Consider the following 10,391-nt stretch of genomic DNA (forward strand, 5'->3'; position numbering starts at 1 on the left):
ATAATGTATCATCATCATCATCTACTAAAAGATCCCAAAAAATAAATAAAGAGGTAAATTACAAATGCATAATCCGAGCGGGCTCTTAGATGCGGCATTATCGCCATTAATGGAGAATGAGCGCTCTTGGAGGATATATAAACCATGAAAGGAGGAGGATATATAAACCATGAAAGGAGGGAATCCTGCATATAAACCTCTTTTGAAAAGATAATTAAAAGTTAAGAATCAATTTTTAATTTATCTTAGATCACATTATTTTTCTACTTTTTTATACGTTTTTTTTTTATAAAAAAAAAGTTAAAAGAAATTAAAAAAATTAATTTTTAACCAATTTTTCAAAACAATAAATAAAATATAATTAATGTACAAATAGGAGAGAGTCAAAAGTAGAAATGGAATCAGTTGTATTAAAGTTAGATCTAATTCGGTGTTTCATATTTGTTTACCTTTTATAGTTTTAGAATTTATATATTATACTTTTAGAATTTATATATTACACTTTTAAGTTTTTAATTGCATAATAAATAATTTCTTTTATTAACAAATTATAAAAGCAATTAATATTTTTTAAAGATATCAAAAATTTATTTTAATTAATAATTTAAGTAATTTTATTTTTATATAGGGTAAATTACACTGACCTCTCCTGAGATTTACCTTAATTACAGGAACCTCCCCTGTAGTTTTAAAAATTACACAGACTTCCTTACTTTTAAAACTAATATACAGATACACCCTTTTGTTACTTACCCATCCAAATTCAAACAGATTTGGCTGATTTCATTCAAAATTATTGTTGAAATTCCAATACTACCCTTATATCCCCCATATATATATATATATATATATATACATCACTGTACTTACTCTCTCTCTCTCTCTCTCTCTCTGTGCTCTGTCTCTCTCCCCCCGACGTCATCCGCTACCCCGACGCCTCCCTTTCCAAAACCTCCGCCCAATGCCGCTACCACCATATCGAACTCTTCTATCTCTCTCTCTCTCTCTCTCTCTCTCTCTCTCTCTCAGCTCTTCCATCTCTGCCACCACCACCACCACCAAAAACCCTAGATCTAAGGAGCTTAATGTTGCAGTGGTCGCGATCTAATCGTGAGGGTTGCAGTGATGACGGATCGCGATGACGATCATGGCGATTGCAATGGTTGCAGAAAGAGTGAGAGAGAAATAGAGAGATCGCAGTAGTGGTTGAGTACGATGGTGGTGATGCAATGAGGAGAAGATGTGAGGCTCAAGGAGGCGAGAGGGCGGCGAAGTTCTCGACTGGATTACGAACAGATCTCATGTCAACTTGAACTTCAATCTCGATTTGTTATAGTCTTGAATCTTTGCACCTGATTTGACTTGGGTTGGACATATTCTTGCCAAGCACGGAACAATTGTGATTAAGTAAACACAGAGTGAGTGAGAGAAAGAGAGAGAGAGAAAGAGAGAGAGCCTTGGATTCGATCATCGGCGGAGGCGACAAAATAACAATGAGATGCATTCTCTCAATCAAAACCACACTCGGAGACGAGCTCAAATTATCTATGTATGCACTGCTAATTTGGGAAAAGAGTGTGTGTTTGATCGGGTTATCTATGTCTGATTGAGAGTGTATGTATCGAATTATCTGTGTTTGATCAATTGTTGAAATAGCAGTGTGTGTCTTGAACCCTTGATTCCTTGCTTAAACCCTTGAATTGTCGAAATAACAGTGTGTTTGATCAATTGTCGAAATAAGAGTGTGTGTTTTATCGGGTTATTATTGGTTTGGGTTTTGGGTTTTTGATTAGAAAGGTTTGGGGAGAGAGTGTGAGGAAGACAATGGCAGAAATGGGTAGTAAAGGGGGAAAGATGCTAATGATATAGAGTGGGTTAAGTCTTTGGGAAAGACAATGGGTTGAAAGGTATTATGGTCAATTTCACTGTCAAGTTAACATCATTAATGCTCTTTTAACGGGAAGGGGGTATCTGTATATTAGTTTTAAAAGTAAGGCAGGTCTGTGTAATTTTTGAAACTGTAGAGGAGGTCCTTGTAATTAAGGTAAACCTCAGGGAAGATCAGTGTAGTTTGCCTTTCTATATAAGAGAGTACTTAGAAATTTTATTATTTTTATTAATTTTGTTAAATATAAAATTTTGATAAAGATATATTTATAACTTTTAAAATAATTCATATTTTAAACAAATCTCTATATTTTACTAACAAAAAAAGAAAGGAAAAATTACACAAAAAACCCCAAGGTTTAGCGCATTTTTCAAATTAAACCCCAGGTTTCAAATTGTGACAATTTGTACCCCACCATTCCACCCGTGTTGCAATCCGATCCTCCCGTTCATCTCCAGATCTATTAGTTAACGGAAGACTGATTTGGGCGCCAAAATTACCCTAATCTTCACGATTTAGGGCAAAAGACACCCCTTCATTGCGATTTACAGCTCTATGCAACCCACCTGGTGATTCAACCCGCAATTGAAGCCACGCATTGAAGGAAGATTGCAATTTCATAGTTGATTTTCCAAAAAGATTTGGACTCTGAGACAGAGGTAAGAAATGAGTTCATTTTTTGTTATTTTATACGGGTTTTTCCCTTCTTTTTTTTTCTCCATTGTTGACCTTCTTTTTGTCTCCATTGTTGACCTTCTTTTTTTATTATTCATTGATGACATTGTTTTTCTCTCCATTGTCGGTGCACACTTATTGTTTATTGCTTTGTGATATTGCTTTTGTATCCAACTATATGCATGTCTCTGTATCACTGAATACATTATGGTCCTAGGGTCTCCATTATTTTTGTAGGGTCTTCTATGTCTGCTTTTCTGTCATATTTTGTCTCCATAAATGGAGAATTGTGGGCCAAGTTTCTTTATATGAGGGTTCTATTTTTTTAATATGCTTTGTTTTACAAGTGGACCCATAGTTATTGTCATTATTGTTTTGTTTATGTATGCATGCAGTAATGACAACTTTTGTTAAAGTTTTGATACACCACAGTGGCTATTTTATTGAGAATGATGAAAGGAGTTATGTTAGCGGTAATGTGGATGTATTTGATGCAGTTAATGTTAATAAATTATCTGTCTCAGAGATTGACTACATGTTGAAGGAGTTAGGTGTTTTTTATTACAAGTATTTTTTCTATAGGATTCCCAACTAAAATTTGGTCTTAGGGTTAAGAGTGTTAGCTAATGATGATGATATTAGAGAAATGTATTCTTTGTTGGAAAATACAAATACCTTAGAGCTGTTTATTAAGCATCATAAGCCACATAATGTAGATATTGCTCATTCTATGTTATTCTTTACTGATGTGCCTGTGAAAGATGTGGAAAATGATGAAAATTACCACAATGATCACTGTCAAAAGGACTCAAACACTGACGGCGATGGCAATGGTGACCCATTAGATAGGGATTTCTCAGATAGTAGTGATGATGATGATGATGATGATCCCGATCTTGATGACATCATGTTTGATAGTAATGTTGAGAGAGATGTCAATGAAAAAGGGCTTAAAGAAGGTCATGAGTGTGAAATGAACGATGCAGATTCATCTGAGGAAGAACTAGTTACCCCTACAGGCTCTGATGATAAGGATAATAACAACAGGCCTAAGTACCCTGAATTTAGGGCTAAGGCTGATATACAGAACATAGAATTCAAACTAGGAATGTTGTTTAGTACTGCAAATGAGTTCAAAGATGCTGTCAAGGAATATGTAATAAAAGGAGGATATGATGTGAAGTTTACTAAGAGTGAAAAATAAAAAGTTCAAGTGAATTGTAATGCTGGGTGTAAATAGAGACTGTATGCATCTAAGATGACTGGAGAGAACACTTTGTAGATAAAAACATATCAACCTAAACACTCATGTTGTAGAACTTACAAGAATAGACAAATGACAGCTTTTTGGTTAGCAGAGAAGTATGTCCAGAAATTTAGGACCACCCCAACATTAAAAGTGAATGAGTTTCAGGAAATTATCAAAGAGGATTTTGTTGTAAGTGTGTCAGCAATGAAAGCTTATAAAGCCAAAAAAATAGCAATTCAGAAGATTGAGGGAACTAATGTTGAACAATATAGTAGGATATGGAATTATGCAACTAAGTTGAAAAGAACCAATGAGGGTACTAATGTTGACATAAATGTGTGGAGGCCTCAATTGGAAGTTAAACCTAGGTTTCAGAAAATGTATGTATGCCTCGGTGCAATTAGGAAAGGGTTTCTATTTGGTGTGAGACCATTAATTGGGTTGGATGTTTGTTTTTTGAAAGGAGCTTGCCAAAGGCAATTATTTGCAGCTGTTGGATGGAATGGAAGCAATCAAATGTATCCAATAGCTTATGCTGTAGTTAAGGCAGAGTGTAAGGAGAGCTGGACTTAGTTTTTACACAACTTGTTACAAGATATTGGCCTAATTGAAGAACATTGATGGACATGTACGACTAATCAAAAGAAGGTAAATATTTTTATGTATTCCTTATGTTTTGAAATACTCTTATCATTATGCCATTCCTAGAATAATGTTGTCAATTAATTGTTTGGCTATGTATCTGTTTTTGTTACAAGGACTTGTTCCAAGCTTGAGATTGGTATGCCCTGAAGCCAATCACAAATTCTGTTTCAGACATTTGTATGCAAACTTTAAGAAGTTGTTTAAATGAAAAGAGTTGAAGGGTTGTGTTTGGAAGGCAACAAAAACATACACAAGGGTTGAATGGGAGTGGCACATGACTAAGTTACAAGAAGTAAATAGGATGATGAGAGTGAACCCAGTCCAAAGGTCTAGGCTTATGCGCTCCAAAAATCGCGAGCTTCAGAGAATATATTATCAATTAAATAAAGGGCTTATCTAAGGTTAGGAGTCTAGGAAACGGCACTAATGAGTCCTCTGGCCAATAACCAAGTAAAATCCCAGATCGCCAGAAGAGTCAAGTTAGCCTCACTTCTAAGTCCAGCTTTCTTAGGTAGCGCACCACCCTTTTGACAGATCTTAAAAGGCATTGACGCAAGGTCTCATAAGCAATGCAGAAATAGGCATAGGATTACAAAGTAAATAATAATTACAGCGTCTCAAATTTTAAATTTACAAAACGAGTTCCATTACTATTACAATCCAAAAAGAATAAATAAAAGCACAATTAGACTAATGAGCGAAATGGTTCCAAACTTTCTCTAAGGAAAACTTAAGTCTTCAAATGTATTTGACTCTTCGTTGGCTTCGTACGTTTCTTCGATACCTGGCATGAAATGCCATAAGCTTTGAATGTCCAGTAAACGCACACACACCCCATCCCTTTTTTCCAATCCAATACACCATCATAATTATAACAAGCAAGTAATAAAACATTATAATCATTCAATAATAAAGGATTGCAAGGTTAGATGTTAGAAATCTAGAAATCCCCTAAAGAGACTTCGTCTTCCCAACCACAAGAATCGGACCCGGATTATTCGGTATGCCCCTTCTTTTGCTGCTTTGTTGAAGAACTAACCTCGGATGCCTACCAACAGTTATATACAGCGTAGCGCCAACTGCAGGGCCTCAAAAGAGACGGTAATAATGGGCCTTGCCCAAATCCCTCCTTACACCAAATACCTAGGGTCCGAATACAACCACTCCGTTCAAGGGTTCCGAAAACCACTTGCACAAGACTTTAACTTCCAAATAGGGAACGCATCCCGTCAACCAATTAATATCTTAGTAATCTTGTCCAAAAATCTGCAACCCATTACCACCCATTAAGTTTCCCGTTTAAGTTAGATAATTTAAGTCAGAGTTGGGACATGCTCTTGAAACAACATCTATTGCACAAGTTAGAACAACTAAATAGTACAAATAGAAGGAAATAAGGTTACAACACATGAGATTCACATATGAAGATAGACACAAGTAGCTCTAGGCATATTCAAGTAGTTAAAGGAATAAATTCGCACATGAATATAATTTCCAGATCTGCATAAGTGTGAGCACCATCGAAAGATTAAAATAAAATTCATAAACCTATGACATGTGAAATATCATATTGAGACATGATCATAAATTAATAAGCATATTCATGAACACAAGAGCATAAAACACTAATGAAAACAGAACTTCCAGATTCAGTACTACCTAAAGATTATACTCAAAAGGGCTATTTCAGATTTTTCCAGAGCTCGGCCTTCCTATGGTTCGTAGGGAATTTTATCTAGTTTTCAGAACATTTTTTAGAAATGGAATAACTTTTCCAGATTTGTAGTTATTTCAGAAATACTCCAACTCTGTCCAGATTCGTCGACTGTTATGAAAATCAAATTTTCCCACAAACCGCTCACTCGTTTTCAATGAAACCAATTTTCCTTGAAAGATAACTCCTTAAGAAAGATTTTGTCATAAAATGGAGGTCCAGAATATTTTTATACACGTTTCTATAATTTTCGCAAGGTGGCTGTAAAATAGATTTTTCTGGCACAGTTCTTGAAAATAGAAAGTTGGTGAGAAAATAGGTCAGCTAGGGGAAATTTTCCACTTATATTGTGATGAAAACTTGCTAAATAATATGTATTAAACTTAGAAATTTAAGGTGAAGGTGTGCCTTTGAAAATTTTGAGAGATTGATAGAAAAAAATGTAGTCCTATACCGATTAAGAGAAATGGAAGAATGGTAGAATCAAGGCTCAACTCTTTTCATTTTTGACACAAGAATACCATTATAACACATCTGAAAATACCATTTTAAACTTCTAATAACATGTATTTGAAAAAGGAAAATGGAAGAGAGAGTTGTGTTGTGGCTTACTTAAGGGTTGTTGAAATTGTTAGCAAACTTTTTCTTCCTCTCCTCTCTTCTACCAAGCTCACCCTCCTTCATTTCTTCTCTCTCAGTTGAATATAGTGTGTATAAGTGTTGTTCTTGTATGTAAAATGCTAGGAGAGGGGTTGTTTATATAATGAATTTGGTGCAAAAGGTCTTAAATGCCCCTTGGTTAGAATTGGATTAGATAGTTTGGATTTAGTTTGAATTCAATGGAATAGTGGAGGATTAAAGGTCTTAATTAGGTTCCTAAATATGATCTAGTTAGGGTTTTCCTCCTAATCAAACCAGCCTAGTTGCTTATATACATGTATATAAAAGTTTGTACCAAGTCAACGATTTTCTTCCTTAAATCATCAAAAATTGTCTCATAGTACATTCATTACACCTACAATGGTGATGGCTAGCCATGTGATGGTGAATTGATGGACTTGTTTTATATTTTTTTTGTGTATAATTGTTGGAATTTGTAAAATAAAATGTTTTAAAAAAAGATTTTAGGATACAAGTGTTTGGTGGTGTTTGGGAACTTGGGTTTGGGATTTTTTTTTGATTTTTTTCACTAAAAGACAAACTTTTTGCAAAATAAAAAAAAAAAACACATCCAAACAAAATATCACATCCAACCCAATAATCATTTCACTTCTTCTCTTACAAACATCACATCCAACCACAAAAAAACCCAACTATCTTTTCCAAACACCAAAATTTTTTTATCCAATAATATCTTGCAACTAAAAAAACCTACATAAAAACCCACTTCCCAAACACCCACTATATAAATATATAATGGTACTTGTTTGGGGTCAATTTGTGATTTAATAAAAATGTGAGGGCTTGGGCTCAATTAAAGTATCTGTTTCAAGTGTAGAGCTAATAAATTAGTGTTAGGAAAAATAATTCAGTTTGTATTATCTTACTTTGAATTTAAAGGTAAATAACCGAACGAAAACTGTGAAAACCGGAAGTTAAGGTTTAGAGCAATTAATCTAAAATTTGAGAGTTAAATAATTAATATTAGAGTGTTAGAAATGATTTCTAAGCTTCCAGGGTCGATTAGGGTTTGTATGGGTTCGTCCGTGATACGTTTTCGGTTCTAGGGTTTAATTTACGAATAATCAACGAATTAAGGGCTTTATTGTAATAACTCAAAATTTAGGGACCTAATAAGGTTTACAAAAGTTAGGGGTCTCACAGTCTAGGCATGGGTTTAGTCCAAGAACCAAATCCAATAAGCTATTCAATAACATCTCTGAATGTTTTAACTCATAGGTGATACAAGTTAGGAACAAACACATCCTTACCATGATGGAAATGATTATGAGGGCTTTGATGGTGAGGATACATGAATGTAGAGACAGCATGTTGAAGTACAAAGGGCCCATTTGTGGAAAAATACAATACAAAGTTGAAAAAAGGAAGTTGAAGTCCAGAGTAAGGATACCTACATGGTCAGAAGGTGCTGAGTTTGAAGTCAGACATTGAGGGAGTGGGTATGAGTGAACTTAGAGAATAGGACATGCACATGCTTCACATGGAACCTCACTGGAATCCCTTATCCCCATGGGGTAACTGCTATATTTTTTCAGAAAGAGAGGGTTGAAGATCATGTTCATGCATATTTCAAGAATGAAACTTTTTTGAGAACTTATGAGGCATTGATTAATCCAATGAATGGGCCAGATCTGTGGCCTAAAACAGGGTGTGACCCTCTTCTACCTTCTAAGATTAAAAGACTAACTGGTAAGCCTTCCAAACATAGAGTTAGGGACCTAGATGAACCTAAGAATCCATACAAGTTACAGAGGAGGCAGTATACCCTAAAATGCTCTAAATGTGGTTGTTGTAGTCACAATCAAAGGACTTACAAGGGTCCAGTGAAAGGAAATACAAGTGGACCTTCTGGAAAATCCAATAGTAGTGCAAGTATTCCATTAAATGAAAGTAAATAAACATTATGTTAGTAATAAATAATACATGTTACTAATTACAAACTTCTTTTGCAGACATTCATGGGCTTTAGGACAGCTACATTATTTGGCAAAGAGAGGAGCAGCCAAGCACAAGTTGATGATTGTCAATCTAGGAAGAGGCCAGCAGCAGTAAGTGGTGTTAAAGAAGCAACTGATGGGCAACCAAGGAAGATGACAAGATCAGCAGCAGCAGACATTGGCAACAAGCAAGGAATGGGCAGCCAGTGTAGTGTGAACAAGTGGTTTTGAACACTTTTGTAATTAAAATAGGGTTTTTGTAATATTCATGGGGTTTTTGGAATGTTCATGGTTTATCTTACCTTACTTACCACTTTTGTAATTAAAATTGGTTTTTGGAACAATTATGTTGTACATATGGGTTATGAAACCTTGAACAATCCTTGTATGGTTATTATCCTCCAATGGTTGAATGGTTGAAACCCCAATGTTTTGTTGGCTTGAATTATGTTCTAAGTTCATTCATGAAAATAACAGGTTCTTATGCTTGCTTTGTTGTGGTTATTATGCTTATGTCAAACCAGGTTTCATATGTTTATATGGTTATCAATTTTGACCATGCTTGTATGGTTATTATCATTGTACATGAATGTAGGGACAACATGCTAAAACTAGGGACAAACCATTACAAAATCATTTCACCATTATAAAACAAAACCATTTCACCAATTGATAACAAAAGCATTGCAATTACAAAACAAAAACATTTCACAAACCATTTCAAACCTAATATTTTATTTACATTCAACCATTACAAAATAAAAGCAATGCACTAAGCATTTCCCCATTACAAAACAAAAGCATTGCAATTGCAATTGCAATTGATAACAAACCATTTCACCATTTCAAACCAAACAAAATTGACATTGCCATTGTTCAACAAAAGCATTGTAATTACAAAACACATTATGGAAGTAATATACCCAGCCAAAACACATATTTTTAATTACATAGCAAGCCTAAACACTATTTTGGAGTACAAATAGTCCATTCATAAGCAATGTAGCAATCAAGGCAATGACAAGCCACTTTTGTTGTGCACGATAATATTGAACGACATCCTCTAATTGTGCAACCTCTTTGACACATTCTTCTAGTGCTGTAACCTTATCCACCAACTTCGGCAACACTTGTCTACCACGAACACATGTGGGTGGATTGTACTAGGAAAAGAAACCACAAGCCCTATTTTTCTATAATTGCAATAAAATATAAACAAATAAGCAATTGTTTTTGATAAATCTTCTATACAGTTGTTATCTTCTTCAAATTGAACATATTACTTTATTCTTAATTTTCTATAAATACTGAAAAATTGTATACACTTACTCCATAATTAGGACAACGCAAAAACCTCCTAGTAGGATTAGCATGAGTTCACGGAGTTCTGATCTTCGCTTTTAACCCACAGCTGTAACGAGTCAACTCACCCCAATTGTTCCCACCCCAACTATTACCTTCACTCATTTTTGTCTTTCATTTTGATGGAATAGAAAATAGTTTGCACGACTATGGAAAGAAAAAAAAGGTCAACAATGGAGACAAACAGAAGGTCAACAATGAGAAAAAAGAAAGGGAAAAAACCGTATAAAACAACCAAAA

Source organism: Camellia sinensis, chromosome 6, assembly GCF_055761805.1.
Source record: "Camellia sinensis isolate YWXY chromosome 6, ASM5576180v1, whole genome shotgun sequence".
Classification (NCBI taxonomy): domain Eukaryota; kingdom Viridiplantae; phylum Streptophyta; class Magnoliopsida; order Ericales; family Theaceae; genus Camellia; species Camellia sinensis.